At 47.4% G+C, this 27,539-nt stretch overlaps 3 long non-coding RNA genes across 3 annotated transcripts; all 3 read right to left on the bottom strand.

Moving 5' to 3' along the window:
* Positions 1–8,195: 8,195 nt before the first annotated feature.
* On the bottom strand, positions 8,196–11,185 carry LOC121062197. The gene is made up of 3 exons (XR_005815459.1): positions 11,072–11,185; positions 10,612–10,743; positions 8,196–8,267 (listed from the first exon to the last, which is right to left on the bottom strand). It is a non-coding gene; the product is annotated as an uncharacterized LOC121062197 (long non-coding RNA).
* An 802-nt stretch (positions 11,186–11,987) lies between these two features.
* LOC121062196 lies at positions 11,988–18,762 on the bottom strand. The gene is made up of 6 exons (XR_005815458.1): positions 18,581–18,762; positions 17,356–17,454; positions 15,450–15,953; positions 15,055–15,146; positions 12,674–12,787; positions 11,988–12,077 (listed from the first exon to the last, which is right to left on the bottom strand). It is a non-coding gene; the product is annotated as an uncharacterized LOC121062196 (long non-coding RNA).
* A 403-nt stretch (positions 18,763–19,165) lies between these two features.
* LOC121062173 lies at positions 19,166–25,075 on the bottom strand. The gene is made up of 5 exons (XR_005815449.1): positions 24,741–25,075; positions 23,815–24,012; positions 21,107–21,569; positions 19,928–20,960; positions 19,166–19,313 (listed from the first exon to the last, which is right to left on the bottom strand). It is a non-coding gene; the product is annotated as an uncharacterized LOC121062173 (long non-coding RNA).
* Positions 25,076–27,539: the final 2,464 nt, after the last annotated feature.

Below are 27,539 nucleotides of genomic sequence, written 5' to 3' on the forward strand. Positions count from 1 at the left end.
TTACGACCTATTTTAAGTTATTTTAATACCGTCTTCGTGATTTCCCAGCTACTACAAAGTCGGAACGGAAACGGGGACAACAGGACCTGGCCAGGCTGCTCCATCCCGGGTGGAAGGCAACTTTGAAGAAAAGATTACAGGCTTTGTTCACCAGCCATCGCCCCGACACGGCGTGTTTCCAGCCCTGCAGACAAAGGGAGATGCCCGTCTGCAGCCAGGGAAAGAGCCCAAAGGCTCTGGGGAGGGCTGCGAAACTCCAACGCGCACTGGGGAGGCCTCAGCAGAGCTCCCGTAATAACTCCTTCCCCTAAATGAGTTTGCAACTCTGCGCTTATCGGCTAAATTAAGCATTAATGAAAAATAGAACAATTTGTTTTCAGATTCCACAGGTTTCCGGTAATAAAGATTACTAATGCTTCATTTTGGGGCGCTGGTTGGCTAATTTAAACTTTTTTTTCCTCATTACGCAGACAATTCGTTTAATTCGAAGAGGCCAGGTTCTTTCTAATTTTATTAGCGTTTGGCCCTTTTCCAGCTCATCTTAATCAAAATGCTCATTATTTTTTTTTTTTTTTTTTGCCTGCCTGTTGAGGCTAATCTAGCTATTATACGGCTGCTAAATTGGGAGCAGAAGGGAGAGTTTTGTTGCTACCAACCAGCTGCATCGCCCCGCGCATCCCTGCTGCTCCGGCTGCGGAGGGAGAGGTTGTGCTGAGCAAACCGAGGAGCTTTGTTTCCGAGGGGGGACAATTTTCCGTGGTTTTCCCTTTCTGAGGAGTTTTTTCACTTAGATTGCTTTCTAAGCAATGGTTTGGACACCGGCAACTTGTCAACCTCGCAGCTGAAACAAAGTCAGGAGTAATGGGGGGAAGGAAAAGTCCTGCAAGGAGAGGAATGGAGGACCCAGACTACCCCAGGATACACGAAGAGCAGAAGCACGGGTTGCAAAGATCAGAAGAGATGGTTAATGTTTTGGTAAGAGATAGAAAATGAAGAAGAGAAACAATAAATTTATTATAGGAAAGGAAGGGAAGGTGAGGTTACGTCACTTAACAGCAACTTTCGGAACAGGGAAATGGATCTTGCCAACAAACATCCGGAAGCCATCAGAGCGCACCTACTCAGCTGGGTATCAGGAAATTTAATCTGGACCTTTAGCTGCTGAACCTCGGTGATTTGCTCCTGCAACGAGAAACCCTGCAGTCAGTGGAAAAGCTCCAGCCATCACGCCCCTAAAGCTTTGCCTCGCTCGCTTTCCTATAAAGCAAGCTAGGAAACCATCTAGCTGCAACTTCTACAAGGGATCCCATCGGATTGATAAGGACAAGGCAGGCACTAATCCAGCTCCAACTCAGAACCGTGGATCAGGTGGGGGGCCCCTTCTGCAGAGCTGGCTCCTGCTTTCATTAATGCCTGCGGTAATTAAATCAGGAGCCTTCTTATTAAAACATGAATAATAAACCAAGCTACGCGGAGCTGCGAGTCTTTTTGGCGGAGCGGGGTTTGAAATCCAAAGGACTTTGTCAGGTTGCATTAAGAGGGCTGAAAAAGAAATGGGATGCAACTCAAAATGGCAGTGGGAGTACAACACACGGGTAAAAACAAAGAGTTGCGATAACGGGATAAGGAACGAGAAACTGGATACCTGCTCTCCAGAAAAGGATCCAAGCAGGTCACCGGCCAAACAGGAGTTGGTTTCTGCTGCTATGAAAAGAGTGAATAACAGTGAAATAGCTTAAATTGGGGCATGCTGGCTAAGACAACCAAAAAAGTCAGCAATGAACAGTGAGCTAGAAGATGCAGCCCGTAACCAAAGCGCGGGAGAACCGAGGTAGTTTATTCCAGAAGAGGGAAATCTGCCGAGAAACATCGTAACTCTCCAAATGTGGAAAATGCTGATGCACAGGAAGAGGGGCTCAGCCTCTTTCCCCTGGTCTCTGCAGATAGAATATAAAGTAACAGGCTTAAGTGACAGACCTAGAGATGCAAGATTTAGATTACACGCCAGGAAAAACTTTTTAACGGTGAGGACAGTTAAGAATAAGCGTACATCGCTTTTCCCTAGTCCTCTGGGATTTCCCTCTCCACTTACAATTTCTGAAGATAGCTGCTTATCAGGAATCCTAGCAAACAGAGCCAGCCATTAAATGCATTTCAATTTCCTCAGCTAGCGCAAAATCCCATTCAGCGTGTGCCTAACCCATCCTTAAAAGCCTCCACCAGCAGATCCCACAGCCTCGTGAAGCAAATACCATTTTTATTTAGCAAACCGCCCGATTATTGCGGCCGCTCTTTAAATATTTAAAAACCCTACAAGAAAAAAAACTCTTTGAGTGCTCAGTTTGCACTTCTGAAAAGAAAATAAGGTTCACGGCAGAAAGTAAAAACAAACTGAGAAGGATGTATCACACTGAACACAGGTTTTGCATCCACTTTGGTACCTTTACAGCACCGTTGGTGTGAAGACGACGTACATCAGAGTGCAGGACCAAAAGCAAAGCGTGCGATAGACGTGTCCCAGCCTCTTCCTTTGCTCTGGGACGGATTTGGGACTATTGAAGGAAGCGCCCAGGCTGCAGGGAGGGATCCTTGGATGCTCCAGGAGGTGCAGGGACCCTACAGGATTGAAATCCCCCACCAGCAGCGTTTTCGGACAAACGGCTTGGGAAAGAGAGGATATAATTAAGAGGAACGCTGAGAGTGTTATAAGGAAATAGATACGTTTATTATGTGTGTGTGTGTATAAGTAGAAGGATGAATAACTAACACCGTAATTACAGAGCAGGAAACAACCGAGTAGACAGCATTCTGCAAAAAAAAAAAAAAAATACCTGAAAGCTTCACTGGGGTGTAGAAGAAAGGGAAAACACTGAGTACCTATTCGCGTTTTTAAGGGGCTGCGTATTTTTGGAAGACGAGCACCAAGCTGCGGCACAAACTTCAGAGAAATCCTCTTCAGCAGGCTGCCAGCACTGCCTTCGCGCGTGCAGATGCCAGTTCTCGAAATAGCTGCGTACGGCTTCCCGTGCACGCGTGCCGGCCCCACAAGGCAGTTGGCGGAGCCGCCCCCCCCACGCAGCAGTTTTTCCATGGGCAGACCCTTCTGGCACCGATCGATACCCAGGGAGGCACGACGGAAGGCAGATCCTGCCCCAGCTCGCAGCACTCACGTATTTTTGGAGAGGTTTTTTGTGCCGGAAAACAAGATAACCTCCAAACTTGTCCACTTAGGCAGCTCTAAGGCAGCGTCCTGTGCTCTGTCTCAAAAGGCACCGATAAATCTCACACTGGTCCTACGTTTACGGTTTGGATTTACAGTCCTCTTTCGGCGATACGGCAGCATTTATTTCTGCCGCAGCCTTGAACGTCAGCAGACTTTGAGGCACGGGATGGGGTTGGCGCACCACGTCCCCACATCTCACCCCATCTGCTCTCAGGTGGAGGCTTTGGTGTGCAGGAGGGAAGCGCATCCACAGCCCTCGTCCAGCAGCAGACAGCCCCGTGGTGCTCAGCGGAGGGCTCACCCTACCTCTCAGCTGCGGGGGTCCTTTCCTCTGGGAATTTGAGCCCTCTGGCAGCATCCTGGAAAACCCGCAGGCACTAACCCCTGCAGTGCCCTTGCTGGAGGGGGAAAATCCTCGGCTTCTCCAAGGGTTTCAGCTGCAAAACGCTTGATGCTGGCTAGCACCGAAATAAAAACCCTGGAGCACAGTGACTAACTGCGCAGGAGCTCTCGCGGAGGTCGCTTTGCTCACAGAGTGGGTCAGGTCTGTGCCTTGATGTCTTTAACATCCAAACCGTCCTCGAGAGCTCCTGCCACCGCTTCTCAGTGCGGCGGTCCGGGCCACAGAAGGACACGACGCCTTTTTGACCAACTTCCAGAAGCCTCTCTCTCATTCAGCTTGGCAGTCGCTTGCTAACGTGTAAAGAAAGTAGAGGAAGGGATCCAAATTAGTCATAATTTACTGAGAAATGTTCCAAACGAGACATACAACAAACCCAAGGGAATAGCGGTTGTGTTTTTGTTTTGTTCTTAAATTAACGTGGTTCTGGAGTCGTTAGCTGGTTTCCATGAAGCTCTGCTCTGGTAGTTCACTGCTACCATTTTTTAAATAGTTTTCTACCATTTTTTAAGTAGTCCTGTAGATTTAAGTAGTCCTGTGGAAGCAAATGAACTGCTGGAATATGGTGAGCTGTGGTTTTCCCCCACTTCTCTGCAAGTCTCACCTCTGTGCCCGTGTTTCTGAGGGACTGGGCATTACCTGGGTCCTTCATAGGGCTTTTCTTTCCTTGCACTCTTTCTTCTTACAGTCTCAGTTAAATGGAAGTCCCTCGATTCACAGCTTTGCTTGACAGATGCTCTTTCCACAGATGATTCCCGGTACACAGACGTGCAAGCCCTCTGACGTATTGCCCCCTTGCTTCCCACTACGTCACATAGACAGCCAAAATTCACCGTCACTGGGTACTGCCCTCGGGGGGGGATTCGGGGAAGGACTTCAGGCAGACCACTTAAACACTACACCTTCTTTACAGGAATTTGCCCCCACTCTTGCTTTTTTTGGAGGAATGCATTACAAGGCCAACAACCAAAAACTTAGGGAAACAAGAGGTACATCAGCTAAAACATTTCTTTTAGGTTACTGCCAGCTCCGAGCGAGTCCCTGAAGAATTTTACACAGCACAGCTTCAAACCACAGGATTCAAATTAAAAAGAGCAGCCCACCAGGAGGTTATTGGGCTGTTTTGTGGCTTGTAGACACGGGAAGTGCTCAAATGTTCTTCGTAGGCACCAAAAGCAGCTCCAGCAGCAGTTACCTTGCTCTGATGTTGGCGCAAGAAGCAGAGCAGGAAAACTGAACGTGCCACCATCAGCACGGGACGCAGGCGTGCGGCAGCCTGCGCTGTGACTGCTTGAGCATCACTGCAACACGTGCAGAAAGCCAGGCAACATTTAGGGCTTTTTTTTTTTAAAAAAAAAATAAAAATCAGCCTCTTTTGTGCCTTTGCAACTGTTACCAAGGTACCTGAGCTCTGTCCCCTGCTCTCGCGGTTCCTTGCTCCAGGGCACAGCATCCAGGCAGGGCTGGCTTTTCCTGTACTTACAAATCATTATCGTTGCACCTACGGAGAGCTGCCGATGCGCACCTGCTGGCAGCCTGACCTCGGCGAGATGCTTTCAACTCATTAACGGGCCCAACAGCCAGCCTAATATTTTACAGGGGGAAAAAAAAAAAAAAAAAACTATACAACACACCACACATTTCTTTCGACTTACGGCTGTCGTACTTTTGGGACCTCTGACCCAAGCCACATGCGGGCTGAGTTTGTTTGCTGGCTGTTATGCTCTCAGGTCCAGCTACCCATGTTTTTTGTTCAGGCTCACATTTAGCCAGCATCACCCAGGCGCAGAGAGCTGGCTCTCTGCTCCCAGAAGTTCTGGGGTTTTCCTCCAAGTCCCCACAAACACCGTGTTTGTTTATGTACGGTGCAGAAATAGGGTCGCAGATATTGTGAATAAACCACGCCCAACGCCAAAGCCTGCCTGGCCCTGCCCTGCCTTCAGAGGGGCAGCTCCCCTTTGGCTGTATTATTAGCAAGTTTTTACCACATTAACTAGATAATTTCAGCTCTAAGTGCATATCTTTGTAACCGGACAGATAATACCCTTTTGTTGTGCTTTGATAAGATTAAGACTTATTATTAGACTAACGTTCAAAAATGCTGCATTTAGGGGGTTCCTTTGTGCCTGTAAGAACATTTTGAGTGCAACTCGTTATTTTGTCTTGAATTCAATGAATGAAAGAGTGATTTTTTTTCCACTCCTTTTTATTTCCAAAGCTTATACCTCTCCTAACCCAACGCAATTCAGCCAGTACTCAGGGCTAATTCTGATTAACTCTCCCATTAAGGAGGGCAGTATCAGAGCCCATATTTTCCTGGAATCTCTGCAAGCAACAAGAAAACAGCAACACGGTTAAAATGCTCCAGTGAAGAGCACCATAAAAAAAAAATAAATATGAAGCAAAACAGCGTAAAGAGTTTAACTTGACAATTAAATCTCGTGTTTGCTGCTTGTTTCCATTTTCCCTTCCCCACCTCCGTCGGAGAAAACAAATACTGCAACTGCCGTTAATTAAAGATGTCTTTAACAACAAACGTGCCAAATAAGCCACTTTGCACATAGCAGGGCATGAACTCTATTCTTCGCGTGCAGCAAATTGCGCCACCCAATAAGTAGCATTAAAATACTAATGCTCGCTAGCTGAGCCCTTAATTGGCTGAAACAGAGAGCCAGGAGCATGCTTGTGCAATCAAGAGACCCCTGGCTGGCCTAAATGCTGAGTTTTAAACAGATGTCTTCAAAAGAAAAGGGGAGGGAGAAGCCGAGGGAAGGGGATATAAAAGGGTTTTGCGACTAGGCTAATCTCAGCCTCTATATGCATGACATGCAAAAAGAAAATATTCTCCCCCAAAGCTGCTTTGGGGTCTTTTGACCTGGACAGCGGATCCCAGGTGGCAGCTTATGCAGGCACCCTTCTGCTAGGGGAAGGTACATTCGCAGCCAAGTCTTTCGACATTTTTCTGGCTGTAGAGCTGATAACACGCGTTACGTTTTGTGCCGGACTATCTAACGCTGCTCATATCAAAGAAGAATTTTCCCGTATGACTTCCATCAGAAAGACTTCTCATATCTACACATCAATTTCAGTTCCACGCACAGTGGAAGTTAACTGGACCTGGCAACTTAGCTTGTGAGAAGTCTCGCATTTCTTCCTCATATCCCCAAAATAAAACCTTTTTCTTTTTATGCATTCCCAGACTTGGTGGAAGAAAGCCAGATTGCAACGTTGGATGTGGGAGATAGATTTCCGCTCATCTTTTTGTTTTCTGTCTGCTGCCTTTCTTGGTGAAGAGAAAAACGTTCACTGAATACCAGCTTCAACGAAAAATTGCCAAGTCTGATACTACCGGTGAGTGCCGAGCAAACTCCATCCGCAAGCCCCGTGGGCTGGGGAACAACAGCTCCCATTGGGGAAAAAAGTACAGTCATTGGAGTCGTTCAGAGCAAAAAGCTTCAAGTACAGTACTTGAAAAAAAGCTTTCAAAGACATAAAGGTGTTACATTAGCACTTCTTAGCCCCATCATGCAGGAATGGTGGAGGTATGGGAGCAGAAGGACAGTCACGTGTTGGTTTCTCTCTCTAAATCAGACTGAGCTGACCACAGAGCTGAAAATCAGCTGTTTCTTGAGTGCAAGTGATCAGGACTTGATTACATTTATTATGTGAAAGGGAAGGGTAGTCTAAGCCATAATTACTCGTACACAGAGCTTTGAAAGGGCCAATTTCAGAGCTCAAAACAATTATAAGCCAAATCAGCAAGGAGAAAAAGAATACATACATACTAAGCATTCTCCATTATCTTATGCATTCATTTTATAAAAACTAGAAGCCCAACAAATCGGTTTAACAGAAGGGGAAAACAACGCTATCATAAAACAAAAATAGAGATGCCAGTCTTCCTTAAAGGGAAAGCAACTAAAGCAAACATTTTTAACCATCATTTAAAAACTCAGGGGGAAGCTAATGGTAATTAATACGTGACAGAATCTAGGAACTGTAGAGTACAGATAAGGGAAGCAAAAGGACAATAAAAAGAAGTCTGTGATCGATGTAATTGAAACAATCTGGGATGTTATTCTTTTCAAAGACACCACCTACATCTTTCTAGCAAATGAATCCATTTAGTGGATTTATCCATATTAGTATAGCCCATTACTGAACACGAGTGGTAGAATTGATAATAGAAGAAGGCAGTAGTGTTCAACAAATGCTCACAGCCCACACCTGGGAACGAGCCAGCAGACATATGGCTATCAGAGGATGAAATACACAGCATCATCATGATTATTTTTGGAATGGAGAAACATCAGCTATGAAAGATTACACCATATTACCCTAATTTCATCTTTTATTAATGCCTGTCAGCAGGAGTTTGGAGAAACTAGGGTTTATTTTGCAGAGTACCTTGCCAGCAGGTCTGTTTGTAGGTGACAGCAGCCTTCTAAAATGTTTCATTTTGTAGCGTATGATGGCTGATTAGGTAAGTAGTACAACATACACACGAAAAAAAATCAGTTTAGGTCATGCTAAATGGATTAAAGGCATACCTGAGATAGGAAGTGTTCCAGCAAAGCAGGCGTCTTCCCCCTGCAGCTCCCCAACAGCCATACCCAGGAACATACTGTGCAGCAGTCTGGGGATCTGGAAAAAATAAATAAATAAAATTGAAGAGCCAGGAACTCTAGTTTCCAGTATCATCAGAAACAAGAGAGCAATAGAAGAGGTAAACAGGAAAATAGCACTTAATCTAGATCATTTGGTAAGCTGTGCCTTGTTGGCAACACGTATTTCACATCGCAGCATGGCCAAAGCATCCAGGACACAGTGAAAGCATGCAGGAAACCATCAGCTGAGTAGGAACAAGCACTGCAACCTCGCGCCCCACCAGGCTAACGCTGGTTTGGGGCGTGCACTGGAAAAACCATGAAGAGGAGCTGGCTGGAGCACTGCTTTGATGTTGTAGGCAGCTCCTGAAGCCATAACTCGGAAGAGAAGCTTGGAAAATGAGCATCAATGAAATTATTAGGGAATTAGAAAACGCTCTCAATAGTAAGAACGAAAGGAGTTTCTCTCATTATATGTCAGAGGGGAAGGCTCAGAGAGCAAAGTGAAGTCTCCGGACAGATAACAGAAGTGGGACAGCGAGGGACTTGAGTCTGAGCACCCAGTGGTGGAAAGGGCTGACTGATTTAGAAACTGAAATAACTTCTGCAAAACAGCTGCAGCCGCCAACAGCTTGGAGGATTGGGCGTTCACACAGCGTGACAAGGATCCAGACTCACATCCTTTTGTTGTTCCCTTCGGAGCAGGACGTTCACCTGGATCTCCCACGCTACGATGGGTGCCCAACCTGAGCGCCATGCCAGAAGCAGCGGCCGCGCTTCTTGTCGTGACCAGGAACCGCACCCTGAAGATGGAAAGCCCTCCTTGTGAAAGCTGGAGCGCACATCCCTCTGCAAGGAGCGGGGATGTCAGCTAAAACACCGGGGCCAGCACCAGCAGTTCCCTCCTCCAGCGCCGGCAGAGCCTGGGGAGCCCCCAGCCCAGCTTGCCAATATCAGCCACACGCTCAAAGGAAGAAGGATGACACGGCGGGGATGGCAAACAAACGGGCTGTGACAGCGTTACAGACACGACACAGAATGCAGAGCGCCAAAATCGCATTTCCCCGGACCGCTGCCGAGACGCGGAGATCCGCCGCCCGGTGATGGATACCTTAATTTTGCCCGGTAATGCCTGCATTTGTCTCGATACCGGTTATTGCCTTCCCCAAGGAAAGCCGAAATCGGAAAGGGTTTTGAAAGCTCCGAGAGAGATGCTGCTCTGCCTTCCTCACCTAGCGGGCATATTTATGGCATAATCCAAAGGAATAATTACTCCAAATGGTGGAACATCTCTCCCTGCGATCAGCGTGACTGCAGGGAGCTACAATCGATGCTGGAAATATATGTCCCCCTATTTATCACGGGACAGTCCATCGAGCACTGAAAAAAAAAACAACAAAGAACTGTTCTTCCCACCTTCCTACCTCATTTCAAAGGTGGAGCTGGTTTTGCATTGGAAATCAGACGGCGTCCTCTCCCAAAGAAATGGCTTTTTAGATTATTAACAGCTGAAGCACGATACTAAAATCCACTCCAGCCTACGAGAAATGCAAAGAAAGCTATGAAAGTGTTTACAGTAACAGGGAAACCTTTGGAAATCCGTAATTGGTCTATTTGTTTTTCTGCGTGCGCACGGCCGATACCATACAGGGGAAGCTTAATCACAAGTTCCTCTCTTTATTTGCAAATTATCGGCGCTCCTCAGTGCTGGGGGTTCCTGCAGAAACAGGTTTGTCTGCCCCAATTAGAAATCCCCAAAGAATGCTCATTTCCAGAATGGTTGCATCAAATATTAATTACTTGCGTTTGGAGTAAATGAACATAAGCTCGTAAATTTACAAATTCAATTACCACGAGCCATCGGATGACTTTTTATTTAATTGCTATGGATTGCCCCTTTCGACATCATAATGAAATTAATAGAAGACGCTGGTAATCGATAGCTACTGATTCATCGATTCAGAGCAGTGCTTACGAAGACTCTTTAACCCCCCGACATCGTTGTTTATTATCTTATAAAGCAAGAGGCAAATAGATACAGGACATTCTTGGGAGTGCCTCGAAGGTGTCTCGCTGTTACACGAAGCCCAAGGTGTGGCAATATGGGATTGTGCGTACGTAGAGAGTAGCTCACCCTTGAAGGTTAAATATTATCCTCCTCATTAATATTTGAGTAAGGTCTTCTCACGCGTGGAACGAAACAGCCATCCTTCATGGGTGATCTACTTTATTTATTCAGCGAGGAATATTAAAAACACGAAATTTCAACGCAGTCTACCTGGCCGGTGCCGCTCCGTGCTTATGGAAAACGTGCGCTATTTCTATATTTCAATATTTTCCCATGCGCACAGGCTTCCTAGGGATCTGCAGGCTGACTTAACGAGATTCAGGAAGCGGTGGGAGTAGCACGCTCGATGCCAACAGCATGCAGTGTTTTCGCGCTAACGGTAGCTTCCCTGTCTGAAACACTTCGTTACAGCATGAAGATGTCTCTACCCTGTTGTAAAGGAATGCTGTGGAAATAAAACACCTTCGGATGAAAAAGTAACACCAGTTACATTGACAGAGCACTGAGAAGAAAAGCCTTGAACAAGACAGCAAGCCATGCCCACAGACCCGACCACAACCTGCTGATTTTGCTGGTCAGCACCGTGCTGGACCCCGGGGAGGCACAACCCTTCGTGGAGGGCACAGCACCGGGTGCAGAGCATCGTCCCCACCATGGGGAGAGGCCACGAGGGAGGCAAGGTCCCCCCCAAATCCCCCACAGGAGAGGAGCAGCACGTTGGCCAGGCGGGCAGGAAGGTCACGCTAACCACCAGACTGCGTTTGTAAAATCACGGCACAAGGAAAGCACAAAGCTGGGGCCAGGAAATGATGTAAATCGAGTTGGCCTGCGCCGACAATAGCTCTTGATTAGAGGCTTCCAGAGCTCCTGAGGAGGTTACGAATTTCCCCCTCCCCAGGCACAAACATCTGAGGATCAGAAAAAAAATAGATCACATACAGACTATGGGAAGGGGCACAGGGTGCTGTGGCACACCTGGGGAAGCCTCTGCCCTGCAGCAAGGCTGGTCACTGCCACATCCTAAATATCTGTGGGGTTTGTGACCGCTCGGCCGGGACTGCTGGGTGCAGGGTGCCAGGCAATGCGCCCGAGATGGCCACGGCCACCTGTGGCACCACAGGACGAACCCCTGAGAGCAGCCTCCCTGCAAAGTCCAGCTACGAGCCCAAATTCGGCTTTGATAGCGGCTGCACAGGTCCCGAAGGGAGATGCGAGCCTTCCCCATGCTGCGGGACAAGGTCATCAGATGAATTCAGAGAGCTTGCGAAGGTCAAGTGTTTTCTCCTCGTAAACAGGTCAAGACGAGAGAGAGGAGGAAAAAGAAAGGCGTTTCAGCATCTTAAGTGTTGTCAAATTTGCAAGCAAATGCTTTGAAATACGCAGGCTTTTTTATGGAATACATTTTCTGGTGTTTAAACAAAGCAAGTACCTGGCAACAAAACCCCAAGCCAAATTATGGTTAACGGTGAAGCAATAATTGCAGCAATAAATAGAATATCTCAAAAATTATAGCAGCCTGAAAACATTTACCCCACCTGACAATGTATGGGACAATTCAGCTCAGGGTAAGCAACATAATTTCTGGTTTTATTATTATGTAGAGATTCCTGCAAAGTCAAGTTGTCATACACATCCATAAAAATATACAGGGAGCTAAGTTCCTTCAGGGAGACTTTTACCTATCCTAAATAAACTTTCTGCTGCACGTTGCTGTCCTCATTACCTGGTCACGAGCTGCAACAGCTTCCCAAGCCCTTCCAGCTCCTGCAGCAGCCTCTGCTTCACTCAGGGGGAAGACAAAAAGTTACTGATTAAGCAGATCGGCTACGATTAGGGACTGCTCACAGCTGCTTTTACTTCTTTATTACAACGGGGTGCTGCAGCACGCTGCCATGTGGCACTCTGCAATATGTCACACTTCGAAGGATCTTCACGACGCTGCTGAAGGGTTTTCATAGCCTTATGGCACCGGGCTAGGGATGATAACATCCCACGGGTGCGAAGCCATGGTCAGGCCCTCGATGCCCCACATCCCATCCCTGCCTCACACCAGGGATTTACCCGAGGCTAGCACTACACTATAAAGCCCTCAGTTCTTTGATGTTTCCAAAAAATAACCTTCCTGCCTGCTAAATCCAAGCCTCGTCCTGCAAGCTCTGCTCAGGGCAGGCAGCGCTCAGCCCCGCGTGCTTCTAGGGGCAGAGGAGCACGGTGCTTCAGGCCAGGTACCCCCGTGTGGATTTGAGATGGCCACAACAGGTCCTGAGCGCAGAGCCCCTGCTCCCAGAAGTTTTTTTGGTCCCCTTGTTGCCTGTGTGGTCTGGTGTCTGAGCCACCAGCACCATGGCACCCACCTTTTGTGCCTAAATCCTTACCGGGCATCATCCCAGTACTTGGCCAAAGTGCTTCTCGTTTGCATTCACGAGAGAAACTCCGGAGCCCGTGGAGATCCAGCACGAATGTCACGTTTCTCAGCCCCTATCTTCCTCCTAACAGTGTTGAGAAATCAGTAAATATTTGTACAGCATCTTGAAAATGCTAAAACACCACTTTAATGCTAACTACCATCATATCCAAAGACAAGCGTTTTAACTGCTACATTATTCCTGAAAATTGTTCTTTTTTTTTTCCCCCTATTTCAGATTTTAAAAACTCTTGTTCCTTCAGCAATTTAAAGCATTTTTTTTTTTTTTACATTTGTATCATAATGGAGTGCTTGACTATTTTTTGAACTCGATCTCGTTCTTCATCTCAGCTGGCTTTATTACAGCAAAACAGAATGAGAGAGAATTGCAAAGTAATTCACCAAAAAAATATATGATTATACTACCAATGAGAAAGCACGCGCTGTCTTCACCCCCTAAGCAAAATTCCTACACATGCAGAGGGACAGAAGGGAGAGTTAAATTTAAGACACGTGACCTTGCAGCAAATGCCTCTTGCCCAGGACATTTTAAAAGGGAAGGCATATCCATCCTTGCAAGCGTTTACAACAAGTCTAGTTCATGACACTAGGCGTGAGCATCTAAAAATAGCATTACAGGTTTGACTTCCACCACAAGGTGAATACGAGTCTAAAATGAATCCAGACACGAAGCACTGGAAGTAAATACTCCGAGACAAAAGCCGTGACATCCTGCAGGAGTGCAGGCAGTCCCAGGCACAGTCCCTATATCACCATGCATGCATTTGCAGGTGCTTACGCTGACAATAACCCAAGTGCTGTGCACACCGGTTGCTCTAGCATGGTTCTTGTTTCAAGCAGTTCACAGCTAAGCAAGCAAAAAAACTCATATTTTAGGCAGGTGCATTACCAGCTCCTTGTTTCGCACCCTGTTTGTGGGGCCGGGTACAACCCAGCTAACTGAGGTCGGAGGCACCGTACGTGCAGGAGACGGAAGACACGGGGTTGTGGTGACTCAGGGGACGCTGAACGACCCCAACACCGTCCCCAGGAGCAGCTGCCGAGCCCGAGCCCCTCACCTCGCCCAGCTCCATCTCTGCCAGGGCAGAGGAAGCCCCGGGAGCGATGGCTGCACTGCAGAGCCCGGCCACGTGAGGATTTTTCCAAGCCGCGCACAGGGTCAGGAAGGGCAGCCAGCCGCCGTGACTCCAGCCTAACCTTTACTTTCTCACTTTTGGGAGTGAGACAGCTCTTATTACCACTTTTTTCAAGGCTTTCTTCTTCAGTTTTGAGTTGCCTTCGCTTTTTTTTTTTTTTTTTTTTAAGAACCCTTACACATTCGAGAATGATTTCTCCGCTACCTGCAGATTTAAAAGGGGTGGGGGAGAGGGTGGGGGAAAATGAACAATCCACTCACTCTTTATCCCCGATCATGATCAATTTAGCAGAGCCTTATCATATAAAAACACTCGGGTTATAACCGATTGCAGCTAAGAGAGGAGGCTACAGCTCCAGGTCATTTAGAAACAGGAGACAGCTTTGTGCCAGGGGAGCACCACCGACGCTGACAGACCTCCCCCATTCACGGGTCCGTAATTAAATCTGAAAGTAAAGCAGAAAATTGGCCCAACGTGGGTAATGTACAGCATGATATAGCAATAGCATTCGCTTTAACTGCCAAACTTTTGTTGTGAAGCATAAAAGCACTTTCAAGATACTGCATTTAATTGGAGTTCTATGGCACTTGTGAAAAACATGCTCTAAACACATCTAACACTGACTTTATCCTTTCCCTCCCTTTCTTTCCTCCTCTCCATTCTGTTGCTTTATGGCTCCTTTCTTCCTTCACCTCCCCACTTCTCAAAGACTAAAGCAATTACTCTTATTTGACAAGCACAAAATGCTGTGATGCATAAGGAAGGGAGCTCAAAAACCTCTCCTTCAAGAGAGGCCAAGATCTCCGCTCTCCAGTTTATTTTGCAGATGTTATGAAATAGTATTATGGGTCAGCCTCCACATCAGGCTGGGGGACTGAAACAAAGCCCTGTCTCCTAGCTTTACTTTTGAAGCTCTCTAAGGTCATTTCGTAAAAAAGGAGGAGCGTGGAAAAGATTTGAGAAATTGGATCTGACAACGGAGGGCTGGTGTATGGTCACAAATGCCAAACCTTGCCTCGTTCACCCAGAAACGCGCCAGAGGAGGGAGGAGCAGCTGGGATTGTTGGGGTGATCGAGCCAGGAGGGTGAGCCAGCTGCGGCAGGGACAGCAGGAAAGCAGGGGCTGGCGTGTACAAATCCAAGAAGCTTTAAGCTAAGGAGAAAGCATAGAAACAAAGCATCTAGGCTGCGGCACCTCAAAAATGGTCTCACCGCACGACACTGGGGCACGACACGTCCTACCTCCTTGCTCATCTCACCTCTGTCACCACTTCAAAGAACCATATCCTAAAATGAATATTATTTGGGTTATTTTCTCCTTTTTTGACCATAGTGAAGCAATCTGGTTACACGACGAGTCTTCAGAGTAGCGGAAGGATTTACAGATCTATTTAAGGATTACATATATATATAAATATATTTATACACACACACACACACACACACATTATATATAAAAAAACCTTACGCAGCACCATACAGTCTGCTCTGAAGAAAATTAACTCCAACCCAGCCAGGCACAATACAACACTACATATATACACATATAGTGCTGTAATTTATATGTTTTAGATACATAAATGTGCGTACACCAAGCCTATACAGAGGCCATGGAGAAAGGCAGGTTCTCTGGAAGGTGAAGACTATCTTTTCTGACAACCAAACTGAAAGCTGAGGTTCCTAGGCTCCTGGTTGTCATGAGTCATGCGCCTGAAGTATATGAATATTTAATCAATATTCCCTTAAGCGCAGCTGCCCTCCTGGGACGAGGACCGTGCAGAGCACCGGTGCCAGCAGCTTTCTCACCCCACGCCCCGCAGATCCACCAGGACACCTCAGGAAGGTCCTTCCCCCGCTGCCAAGCTGGGGCAGGGGTGCCTGAGCTCAGGGCTGTGGGGTGGCCACAGGGCACGGTGTCGCCACCTCTGCTCGAAGGCATCCGAGCGGCTCTTGCTGTCCTCCAGGGTGCCTGGGGTGAGCAAACCTCAGCAGGAAGACGGCGCGGGGGCAGAGGCCTCCTGGAGCCATAGGCGGGGGTTTGCCAGGGAGCCAACGCCGCTGCCTTCAGGGAAATGGAGCCCGGCGTGCATTTTCCTGTAATTAAACAGGGATGGAAATCAACGAGATTTGATTATAATGAGCCAAATACCTTACATCTTCAGTTGGGTCTTAATAAGCTTACCATGGCTAACCACATTTACCAGCAGGGGAACCTGCCCAAGCCCCAGTTCACACCCTGTGCAACCCCACAGCGTTCAGCTTTCTTCCAGCCTCCTCTGCTCATCCTCCCCTCCCTCTGCCACGACTCCGGCCATTTCTGAATCATTCCCTCTGCAGAAAAACACTGCAAATGCCCTCCTCCACCTCCAGCCTTTTTCCCTTTGCGCACACTGGAATGCCTTCCTCCCCAGCAGGCCACCACATGCTGGGAACAGACTTCAGCTCCAAAATTCTGCATCAGAGGAGCTTACGGTGAACAGAAACATCATTTTCTAGTGGAAAAGGTAATGAGAGCCACTGACGGGCGACACGTCCCCTCTGCCCAACTTACGACTGCTGGCACCTGCCCATAAAGGTGGTGAGGAGTGACTGCAGGTGTGCTTCTGCCTCTCTGCTTTCCCTTTGCTAAGCAAGGCAGCAGCAGCAGAAGCACCAAGACCAACACCCAGCAGCCTGGGGGACCTGAACGACAAGAGCAGACGTTACCATCTCAGGAAGGAGCAGCATCTGGCACCAAGCGGCGTGAGATGCTTTCAGCAGGCAGTACGGGTAAATAAGGGCCCAAGCCCTCCGAGATGATACCAAAACACCTTTTAACTGGAAAAATAAAAAGCTCATAGCGCACAAATTCAAGAAGAGGACAGCAGAGTGCTCCTTAGGCAGGGGCGGCAAGGAGCAAGCAAGTCCCACCTTCATCTCCATTGCCTGCTGAGGGGAGGTCAGCAAAGCTCTCCTGCCCCAGGCAGCACCCACGCAGTCAGGAGCGCTCTCCATCAGAGCTGCCACGGCTCAGCGCCACTTCCAGAGCCTCGGAGAGCTCACCAGCTTGGCGACCAGGACCCTTTTACGCAAGCCAAGCGCTCAATTAGTAGCTATAGATTTCCAATGAATTTTCCTGAGCCTCCAGGAGTGACTGAAAGCCACCTCTTCCGTGATAGCCGCATTGCGGAGCTTTTCGGGGAGGCCAAGCCCCCTCCGGATAACAAAGGAGCCAGCGTGGCAGGTTAAGTGACTGATTCCCCTCCTGTCAAAATACATCTGTGGGCGAGATGCATTTCCCCAGGGGCACTAACACCACCTGAGACAGCCATCCCCAACCAAGCCAGTCAGCGCTGTTCCCTTTTCACAGCCCCGTGCTGCTCCGAGCAGCTGCCTGTGGCCATCCCCACCAGATCTCCACCCCAAGAGCCACCTTCTGCTGCCTTTCTCCCTCCAGCATCTCCCTAAATCATGCCACGGGCTGTGGGTGAAGCGCCAGAAGTGCCTTATAGCTGACCTTTTGGACGCTGTAATCCTCAAGCTGATTGAGGTTAAAAACAAGGAACGCTTAACGCTGATGGATGCACGCGTGCGTTTGTGGTTGGGCTTGCTCCCCCTGGAAAAAAAAAGAGACAGTAAAATATGTAGTGATAAGCACAAGTTGTCCATGTCTCACACAGTTATTAAGCAATATAAAAAGAGAGAGATGTTTCTAGGCTGAAGCACAGTTTATCGCTGTCTGTTATGTGTTGGAGTTGCAATGCTCCCATTTATAGCATTTTCTCCATTTTTATTAAATACCCCGCAGACAGGATTATTAGTTTCCTCACAGCTTTTATGCCATGCTCATGGCTACACTATCCGAGTTCTTCACGGATATTATTTAGTTTTACAGCGGCCAAGGAGGCTGGAGGCTGTTAACGGCTCAGCTTCACCAGACAGAGAGATGAAGCTGAAAAAATCCCCATTATTTTGGGGGTGTAGCCTGAGCTGTGAGACGGTTGTTTGAAATACCCCAGTATCACGGAGCACCTTGGGTGCCCGAATCAAGGCTTCTGTAAGCTGTAGGTCCTGAAACGGGGCACTCCAATGAGATCTTGCAGTCTTGAATCACGATTCACACCCTAAATGGGAGAAAGCTCCCGTAAAAGACAAGTTTTAAACAGTTTTCCCATTGAACGCGGCAGCAGCAACAGGGACCAGACCAACCCGTCTGAGGCAGCCCCTATCTCATGCACAAAGCTATCCATTTATTTGCTCCCAGTGGCCACCTCATCCATCGCTTTCGTAGGGCCCCATGCACCAGGGAGATGGGCACCCAGGGGAGAAAGAGCGAGGTGGACCCACAGAGCCAGGAATTCCATCCCGCTGCGTGCAGCGGAGACATCCAGGCAGCTGCAGAGCAGCTTTCTGCTTCTGACATCTCCACATTTATTTCTCAGTCATCGGAGAGAAGCAGGCACTCGTAGGGAGTGATTCATTTGACCCTTTCTAGATGGTCTGCTATTATATTAACAAGCTCTCCGCCGACTCTGAAGGGACCCTAGGGAACCCTATAGATTTCTGCCGCTAGTGCCATGATCTACACCATAGGTAGCCAGCCTAACTAGCAGCCTGGATGATTTATAAGCCGCCGAAAAGCAACGAGTCATGTTCTAGAGATGCCTGCCTTGCTCTGTTACAGAGGAAGAGCGAACAGCAAAATTTTAGGGGGTGGGAGAAGCAGAGGAGACGAGCCAAACCTTTCATCCCATTGCTTGCTAGCAAGAAGCCACCTTCATCCTCTGGAAAACACCAGGTTCTGGGTGAGACAGCAGCAGAATCAGGCCCCTGGCTCTCAAGCATGAAACCTTCAGAGGCTCCAGCTGCCGAATCCTCCTGCGTTCGCACGTAAGCACGCGGGCTGATCCCCAGGGAAAGCTCCATACCTATGTCCAAAACACAAGCACCAAAGCGTACTCGTTCCGAGGTGCACAGAAACAAAACCCGAATAATAATCTGCAGCTGGTCAGTATACAGACTGCTTATTTTTTTTTCCCCCCAAAAAAAAACCGTTCTCAAAAGCCTAAGTCACTCCTGCTTAAGTAGTCATTAAAATCCAGTCTGCAGCACATTAGACTGAAGAGTTTTGGCAATCAGCTGAAGATTGATGAAATTACATGCAATTACAATACGATTTTTGTAAAACGAACCAGTGAGTTCATCTCATGAGTAATCTCAAACGTATGCCGCTCAAGTAATTCTTTTCTCCTGAACTCGCTGCCCTCGCATTAAAAAAGACAAAACAGCAAAACGTTGATATATCGATGACAGTCAAACGTTCTCTTGCCTTTTAGCTTCTGCAGGCAGGAGGAAATCTTGCCTTTGGCTGCAATAACGGTTCATTCCTGCTTGCTCCAAGTTACCCCATACCACGATGCAAACCTGCGCTGGCCAGGACCTTCTGCTGACTGCACACTTATTGCATCAGTTCAACTAAAAATAAGAGAGATCATTAAAAAAGGAGGCCTTGCGTAACGTTTGCCATCATTAACACAACGTGAGGACTGAAAACTGTCACATATTTGTTCCTTTTCCTTTGTTGTTTCAATTAGGCTGTCGGGTCTCCCAAGCCCAGATCAGCACAGCTATCAGGACGGGAGGGAATTTCACAGATGGTCTCAAGCACGCTCGCAAAACGTGGGAGGTAACAGGGTGACTTGGTGGTACGAGAAAATACAAAACCCTAAATCATTTCTGCGCGTCGCAACGTATAAACTGCAACTCCCGTCACAGGGAAGTTCTCAGAGCAAAGCTACGCCGCAAAATGATTAATAATTCGCTATGGGGAGCTCCGGCATACCCAGCGAGCGAGACCAGGGAGTTCAGCACTAGATAAACATGTTTTGACTGCGGGATGACTATTGTGAAGCTGCAGGTCAGCCACAGCTAGAGCTGGGGAAATCCTGCAATGAAATTCCACAAGCGCTCGTTTAGTTTTGTAAACGAAGACCTCTTCGGCTCTTCTCTGTGAATGTTCTTACCGAGTTGTGTTTTGTTGTTTTTTTTTTTTAATGACTTAAAAAAAGCCATTTTCCTTTTTTCCTTACCCCTAAGAGGCTGTCCTCCTATTCCCAAATGTTTCAGGTTGATGCTCACACCGCAGGACAATCCTTTCCGCTGTTGTAGTCCAGAAGCGGGCTGCGACACCGCTGCCCGAAGCTCGGCCCACGGCCACCTTGCCAGCCCCGGGACGATTCCCCAAGAGGACTCCATCTCACAGATCACAGCTTTGAACTACTTTGAAAAATAATCAGGACTTGGTATTGGGAACGAGCATTGGGCTGCTAGACAAAAACACATCCTTCAAACCCTCGTGGTAGCCAGGGAAAATTAGGAGCCATCTGTATTCTTCAGCCTTCCACTCTATTTGTTCACTAATTCCAGAGGTTTCAGCCTAAATTGTGCCGTTGCTTTGGTTTTTTGGATGCTCCTATTTCCTAGCATTCAAATGTCCTTGTCCCTTTGCAAATTACAAAGGAGGCGCCCTGCCACGAGCATCCCACTTCCTACAATTATTCGAAGCCGGCTAAGGGCTTATTTCAAAGCATTTCGCCGCTCAAGTTGTCGCCACCTCATTTATCACGAGAGCCCTTTATTTTTAATGGAGGCCACAACTTCATTCTGAGCTCTCGCGTCAACGAGGCTGCAGGTGAAAGCCAACTGGGGACAAATTAGGTACGGCGTTATTACTAGCACGGGAAGGGACAAGAAGCCCCGTGGCCCCGAGCTGTGCAGACGTGCTGGGGTTTCAGCGGGAGCAGCGATGGCTTTTTGTTAGCACCACGCCACGTCTGGCAAACTTTGCACCCACCAAATGAGAACTCCGGGGTTTTAACTAGCTATTCCCATTTAAAATCATAAATGGGATTAAATGGTCCGAGATGAAGTAATACTCTTATTAGGGAGTGGTTTAAGACAGGGTGCAGGGCTGGGATAGTGATTGTGGTTTCGCTGGCGTTATTTTCTGGTCCCTGGGGATATGCACACACACGCACGCGGCGGCCTCGATTAACGGCGGCAGCAGCTGGTCAGGGGTAGATGTTTGCTCATGGTGAATTACAGAAAGTGGCTGTCGTCAACCTGTAAATTTGAAAAAAAAAAGAAATCAACCTCGTGTCAGGCACAACGGCAAGAAACACGTGCCGCGGGATCAATGGCATACACTTCCTCCACGTTAAAACTAAACCCAGAGAGGCTCAGCCTTCGGGAGGGAAGGAAATCCTTACACGTTAGAGCAAAGCAGTGACTTTGATGTATCATCCACGGCCGACGAGGCTGCACATTTGGAAATCGCTGCTCTGCGTTTCATCACAACCTCACCACGGTTTTTGCAAAGCCCTTTTCCCAGGAGGCTTCAGATCAGATGCGGCATCCGAGTTTCCGCGAGGTTCCTGCTTTCTTTCCCCAATTTTCCAGCTGGGTTAACTAGGCAGGAGGAGGTCAAGTACTTTATAGAAAATCATACAAAGTGTCAGAGCCACAATCAAAAGCCAGGAGCCTCCAAACACCTGCTCTTTTGCTGTCGCCATCCCATGTGTTTCCTTGGTTTTAGGTTTATTTGCCTTCTATTATCACCATAATTCTGTTTCTTAGTGCTCAGCAACTGTTTCCTCACTTCTTCCCTAGGCCCAAAATGGCATTTAGCACACAAATCTCACGGTCCTTATTGCTGTTCTGCACTGCCTTTACCTAATGAAGAAAAATAAATAAAAAATAAATAATAGAGAAGTTTTCCTTGCAGAGGTATAAGCAAGTGCATACCCTGCACAGCTGCAGAGTCCCATCGTACAGGATTTCTCCTTTCAGATCAGGATGAAATACAAAAAACAGAAAGCAGTGCCTTTCAGACACGCCCTCAGAGGGAAGAAAATGATAAAAAAACCACCAGCAACACTACTTAATTCTTTAAACGGTAACAGAACTGTGCTGTGCCCAGGGAAGTAATGAACTGAAAGTGCGTCTAGACACAGAATGCTCCCCTGATTAGTATTAACTATTCACATTTAAGTAAAGACAAATAAAACGCTAACCGCTGCCCCGCACCGTGGCTTTGCCATCTACCTGCAAACGCTGTTCATCACTCGCATGCTGTCTCACGGCTCATTTTAACAATAATTGCTTATCAAGCCGAAAGCAATCAGCAGAAGGCCCGATAATAGGGAGCAACGACAATAACAGCACAATGAATTGGGTTTAAATAAGGCCTTTAGTTTCAAAGGAAACCCCTCATTTCTCCCCAGGCGCTTCAGCGCCAAGCCAGCAGCTCGCACCGCGCTGATGAGCTCATAAAGTAGTTCCCGTGGCTGGATTTGCGCTTTGCAAAGAAATTTGTCATCGGGACCTTTCTGATCCACAGGGGCTGCAGCTGAAGGCCAGCTGGGCACAGAGCAGAATTGGGAGGCAGGACCCTAGCACAGATGAGGCAGCTTGGCCTGGGGCCACTGGGGATGAGGCCCTGGGGATGCACCAGCCCCAAGCACAGTTTCTCATTCACACAAAGCTTCTATTTTTTTTTTTTTAAACCCTCTTCTCTTGTGCTGATCCACAACTGGTGACTTCAGCTGCTGGCTAGCACCCAGGGAGCAGCCATCCCTGGATATGAGCTCCCTGCTCCCTCCCCATCCTGCCCCTTCTGCTGTGGGCAAGCAAAGCAGCACCGTGGTGAAGAACTTGGCTTCAAACCACAGCCTCCGTCCTGATGAACTCCACGAGAAGCCATGTGAGGTAGCTTTTCAGAGGTTTCCCTCTGTTCACGTCACACTGTGTTCCTGCTTAATTGTTTCAAATGGTTCTGTTTTAATAAAATGCACAGAGCCGATAATACACAGAGCAAAATTAAAAGAGGGAGAAAAAGTAGAAGCTAAGATTTCTCTCAACGGGTCTCCAAACCATGGCATACACAAATACCAAGTTTCTTCTGCCCGCGATCCCTGATGCACAAGGCACACCTGGCCATCAGTGACCCATAAACAGCGTCTTCTCTCCATCACAGCCTTCCCAAAAATGCAACTCAGGAATATTTACAAAAGCTTGGCCCAACTAGGCTTGTCTGGAGGCTGAGGGGGAATTTCCACGTTATTTTCAGTTCTGAGGATGTGGGAAATCCTAGTTACAACTGGGAGTTGGCAGAAGCCCACACTTACAACTATGTTCAGTGCTGCACAGACACCAAATGCTGTTCAGAGACCGAGATATCTCCGTCACTTCATAAATAGGAGCCACCCTCTCTACCACTAGCAATGGCGTTAAGCTGGGAAGTTACAAAACAGACTGCTGGAAATGCTGAAAGGCTACTCGCTAAATGCTAGAGGCACACGAGTGTATAGTAAATGCTTACAGTTACCAGTAGTAATCTCAGTGCATCATGGATATATTTATTACACTGTGCATAAAGAAGAAAACAGTTCTTACTTCTTCATTATATCACAACAGCAAGGTAATGAATCCATTAGGGTATTATTATTTGAAAGACAAGCAATTGGCCACGTAAGCCTGCACTCTGCTATTCAGAACTATTGTGTGAACTTTTTTATGGTACTTTGACATTTGTTTTTTAAAGGGCCATAGAAATCCAAAACAAATGAAAATTGTGGTCTCAACCGATGATTTGAATAAACTATCATCAAGTCGATATTGAATTCATCCCTCCAAAGATGCATTAGAGAAGATCATAGGCTGTACTAGTAAATTCAGCTTTTAACCTTGGGGAGAGACACACGACCTCACATCAATTCTGCAGTGTTATTCTGAGAGACAGTAACAAGATGAAACAAAATACCCTGTGGATTTAACTTACAATACAAACCCAATGTACCTTCGCATGATCATACAGTGTTCTTCCCAAAAGAAAAAATTCAACATTCTGATAAAGTTATCTTATAAAAAAAGATGTAACATAGCCCAAAACTTTTTTTTAAGGCTTTAAAGGACGTACCAGGGAGCGGTTAGTCATTTTTGCTATGCTCCTGAAAGCTGCAACCGAGAGAGACGGTACATTTACCCAGCATACTACAAGACAGAGCAAATTGCCCACGCTGTGCTCTCCAGTAGATGTTCTTCGGTTTATGCCAACAAGAATTGGTGTTTATTCCTGATGCACGCCCCACGTAGCACAGGTGCCCTGGAACGACACCTGAAAAAGAAGGATCCTCTGGTAACAAAAAGAGTCCAACCACCAGGTTTAGGGAATTCAAATTCCAAAATACAGACTCCAACCCCTGTGCCATCAGGGATTTGTGGCCAGGCATTGAGTAAGGTACAGATTTTATCCACCAAGATGACCCAAGGGACTACATATTTCTCTCAAAGTATCTTTAGATGCCGGCGTTTTTTCAGGAAACACTCATTAGAGCCATGATAAGCAGAAAGCTCATCTGGCTATTAACCAAAAAGAATTTAGCTCTTACTTGCTAAAATATTTTTTAAAATTAACATAGGTTATTTATCTCAAAGATTTCTTTTGAAGGCAAAGGAAAGTTGAAAGCACTTTTATGGTTATTTAAGCATGAAGTAATACGTTCAGTTTGGACAAAATTAACATTTCACTTCTTTAACAAAATAGACCCAAGCTTACAAAATTTTGATTTGTGGGGTTCCCAAACACACGTTTAAATATTGCAGCCTATTGCAGCCCCAAAATATTTAAACAAAGCTTTACAAAACCCAAACCTGTTCTTTTAAATTCACTTCCAGGCTTCAGAAGCATCCTTTAAAACCCAAAGCATGGAACCACTAAGCCAAAACAACGAGTATAACCAATATACTACAGCAAACCCCAAAAGCACTGTTTCCCGACACCATTTTTGTGGAAAACACCAGGAAAGGAGACCACGACGAGCACCGCCTGCGAGGCATGGTTACCTGTGGCAAAGGCCCCGCACACAGCATGGCAGCAGCGTGCCCACGGCCACCCTTTGTGATTGAAATGAGAGCCATGGCCTCCCGCCGGGCCTCCCCCTCCCCAGCCGGCCTTGATGAGGAGCACACGGCCCCGCTTTTATGAACACCTGTGTCTAAAGCCCACAAATAATTAGCTTAGCCTCCCTATTTCCCTCCAATAATGGTGTAATTTGCCATGCCTTTCAGCCCCGGGACAGCTGGTGCTATTGAAAATCACCTCAGGATTAGGCCGTAACTCCCCGGCCTCCCTCTTTGGGGGCTTCTCACATCTCCATGGCAACACACTTAGGCTGCAAATTATCACCTCTAATGATAACTAGGAAAGTCTATCTTATTTTACTCCGCTTATGTCCGTAATAAAGTATAATGGGTGAAAACTGCCAAGTAGCTGGGATGTATCCTCACCTTGCCCAGGAGCTCGGCTTTTGTTGGTGGTTCGCCTGTCCCTGTGAGCGGCTGTATTTAAGGTTGGTAAACAGCCCTGTGGCTTCAGGGGGCAGTCACCCCCAGTGGCACACGGACAAGGGACAGTCACGGGGCTCCCTGTGCCATGTAATCCCTGCACAAAGCCCTCCAACATGGTCCTGGGTGCCTCAACATCTCCTTTGGTGCCATGCTGATGAAGTGTGCTGCGTGACAAAGCCTCAGCTGTAACACATCGCAAGCATCCTCCTTAAAGAAAAGGAAGCTCCTTTCCCCTGTGCCTCCTGTCTACCAGAATTAGAGAAGATAGAAGTGGCCCAAATCTCACCACGGTGTGAGGAAAGGTTAAGTTGTACATGAAAATGCAATTTTTCACCCCTTGGTTTGATGCTACAGGCAGGAAGGGTTCTCCCCCCCCTGCAGAGGGGCTGCTGAGTAAACCCAGACAGGTCAGCCACAACACTGAGCAGCTCTCTGCACCCTGGTGAGGGTCTGTGTGTATGTTTGACCATGATGGTCCCATCAGAGGTTTTGCCAAGAGGTAAACTTGGTTACAGTAAAAAGCATCACCCTTCCAGCTGCTAGCATCACCGGGTCAAGGCAGGGGAAAGCTAGATGTGCAGAGGAGTGTTATTGTCACCTTTGTACAAGATGACAGCAAAGGCACAGCGAGAGTTGAAGCATCAAAAACAGCTGTGGCAAAGCAAAATCAGAGCCAAGCTTTTCTAAATCCTTGTGTGCGTTTGTAGCCAGATCAATTATATTTATCCTCAAAGAGTCCCAGTTCTCTCCCCCATGTGCACAGCCTCTGCCCAGGGTTTGGCCTGTGCAGCCATATCATCTGCACACACACACACACACACAAAAAAAAAAAAAGGACAACAGGGCACCGTGCAGATCTGAGCAATGACGGGGAGGTGGAGGGGAGGCAGTGCAAAAAGGCGAGACATGCTCAGGCGCGAAGGAGAAATGCAGAGATTATCAGGGAAGTCAGGTGCTTAAGTTCACATCACCCCCCTGCCCAGAGCTGACATGACAGTCAGTTCATGCAAGCCAGTGACCTTGGCTGCACTACAAGGGTAATGTTTTCTCAGGGATGAAATGTCCATAATTTCTGTAGTGCATTCGGGTGAAACTGGTGAACATCTGACAGGTGGAGCTTCTTGTTTGTTTTCTTCTTTGTAAGCATTGCTACTGCTACCTACCAGTGAAAACTGTTTTCAGTCAAAGGCTTTAGGAATCGCTCTCTACCCCCTAGGATGTCACCACAGGAAAAAGCAGCTCTTTTGGAAAGCTGTCCTCGTGCCAGCACGGGGAGAATTCCCCCGGAGAGCTGCCCACGTGCAGCCAGGCAGCAGCACCACGATGGGGAGGCATTTACTGCCCCCCCAGCACCCTTTGGACTCCCAGAGCCAACACGTAGGGTGCTGTAAGTCACGCTTTGGAGCAAGACCACTAGTATATCTCCTCAGCCTGGCATCCTACAGACACTGACCTTCCTCCTCCTCATTGGGCTCGGCCGGATCAAGTATCCTCCCACACTGCAGTTGCAGTCTGGCCCTACTCCCTTCGGATTATTATTAAGCCTGCCCACATCCCATAATGACCACAGGAATCATACTTGTGAAGAGCTAAAAGAAACTCTCCACCGACTGTTAGCAATTCAACACCTAGGATACACAGCTAAGCAGCTCTAGGTCTATTCACTAGACGGCAAACTATGAACTGACCAGCTTAAAGAGGGTTTTTGAAGTGGATTTTCTTCTCTCCCACTGCAAGACACATAACAATTGATATTTGAAGAAATATGTTCCAAACACAATTTGTTTAAAAGCAGAGTTATAGAAAACACCTTAAAGCCAGCTCCAATCCAGAGCTACAGGACTGTTACTCATCTCCATTTCTTGGTGCTAGGATGGTGAATCACAGGCAGCACTTGGCACTTACCTTCAGAATTAGATTGTTTTTATCTGCTTTTACAAAACTTGATAAGACATCCTTTTTAATTTGATTTTCCTTCTTATCTGATTGGCACAGGAGGGCATGAGTTTTTTCCTTTTGGGAGCTAAATGACCTCTTAGCAGGGCATCCTGCAGCATCTTTCTGCTCTTCTGTGCCTCTTCCTCCACCTCAGCTCTTTGGGGCAGATTTGGTCTTTGGAGAAACCAAAGGAGGAGGGAGGAAGGTTGGAGGGAAAGCATCAGTCCGAACATGGCTGAGGTGAAAAAGGAGGGGAGAATGGAAAGGAGAAGGACCCAGAGAAGGACCACTCAGCCTCGCTGAAGTCTGGGGCTTTGCTAGTGGTTTTAAGTGACCCTCAGCTACAAAAATGTGAAA

Source organism: Cygnus olor, chromosome Z (assembly GCF_009769625.2).
Source record: "Cygnus olor isolate bCygOlo1 chromosome Z, bCygOlo1.pri.v2, whole genome shotgun sequence".
Classification (NCBI taxonomy): Eukaryota; Metazoa; Chordata; class Aves; order Anseriformes; family Anatidae; genus Cygnus; species Cygnus olor.